Below are 1,538 nucleotides of genomic sequence, written 5' to 3'. Positions count from 1 at the left end.
GTAATGTATTGTGTTGTTGCAGTAAGGACCTATTCATCTGGGAGAGACCAATACAATCAAAGGGAAAATGGCACAAGATAGGAGCAGATTCATTATAAACACCTTCTGTTATTGGCTTAGCTTGAAAGCTCAAACGTCTGCTAACCCCACGGATTTATCTTTCACAGTTCTCAGTCACAAATACTTGGCATCTCAAAAGTAGCTCACGCAGTTGTTCATTCATCTTCCAGAAGCTCATTCAATTTGGAGATGACTAGTTGGTTGCACTCAATTTGTATCGGCCTGCACCACAAGGCATTTGAAGAATGAAACAGCCCACTACATCTCCTGTGACCCCCACCACCATGAACTCGATTAGCATCCTATACTGTGTAGTGGTCTCTCCCCGTATAATCCAGGTGAGCAATAAAATGACCTTGCCAAAATTATTCTGATAGGTTGGAAGCATTGAAAAACAAAAGAAAGATTGACTCTAGAAAAGTGCATTGAACAAAATATCCGAACCGTGGGAAGGGATCAACTTTTGAGGGCTTGGAATGCAATTTAGAGGCCTCCAGAGAAATCATTTCTCAGGCAGTTCCATGGCAAAATAAAAACATCATCCAACACTGAATAATTAATTTTGAAAATCTAAAACAATTTTCATTCTTTTGCTACTTTCAATGTGATAAAATTTCCAAGGGCATGTAACAAGAATGGCACTAACAACAAAAGAATTCAATTTCCTTGGGAGGTTCTTGGACAAAAATCTTGGTTAATGAGGAAAGAAAACAATCTGCTGAAGCAGGGAACGTTTTGTGAATCAATCCCAAATGTTACAGTTTTACCGGGGTTGAGATCCAGTTGCCATTGGCGAAATAAATCGGATCAGGCTAACATTCGAGAGGAGTTCAGATACATTAAAAGATCGCAGTCCCGGAAGAGACTCAGATTTCAGTAGGGTTGACACCATGGAGGGTCTCACCGTGAGGAAACGTCCCCAACCATCTCCTTAACCTCGGTGATTGCAACATTGCCTCCCCACTGCAAGATACCCAGACTGGTTGCAGAACAATCATTCCCCCCCCACCCCCAAACCATACTGATAACCCATGGGGCAACGATCACAGCCACCTCCCATAGTTTCCAAGGTGCGGCAGCCAGCACTCTTGTGTAAAAGTCACACCTACCTTGTCCTTGGCCAGGTATTGCAAGGTGTTTACACATCTCCAGTTCACAATCCCTACAATCCAATGTCAATCAGCCTGAGCTTTCGTGAACTGCAGCACTGATTTCAGACTCAGGAACAGGGTGTGATCTTCCTCTGGGAGTGGGATCTCCTTGGGCGATGCTGGTGGTGTCACTGGCATGAGGGGGGGGTGAGGGAAATCCGTCTGTGCTCCTGTTCCTCCATTTCTGGGCTGGATTTTATTCTCCAATAGTTGGGAGCAGGTGTGGGCGGGGGGGGGGGCAACAGCCTCTGCACCGCTCCTGGTCTCCCAGAGCTGGGGAGCGATGGCCTCTGCCCTGCTCCCATTCTCCTGGAGCCGTGGTCAATG

Source organism: Narcine bancroftii, chromosome 5 (genome assembly GCF_036971445.1).
Source record: "Narcine bancroftii isolate sNarBan1 chromosome 5, sNarBan1.hap1, whole genome shotgun sequence".
Lineage (NCBI taxonomy): Eukaryota > Metazoa > Chordata > Chondrichthyes > Torpediniformes > Narcinidae > Narcine > Narcine bancroftii.
Note: the sequence above shows the minus strand (reverse complement) of the source record.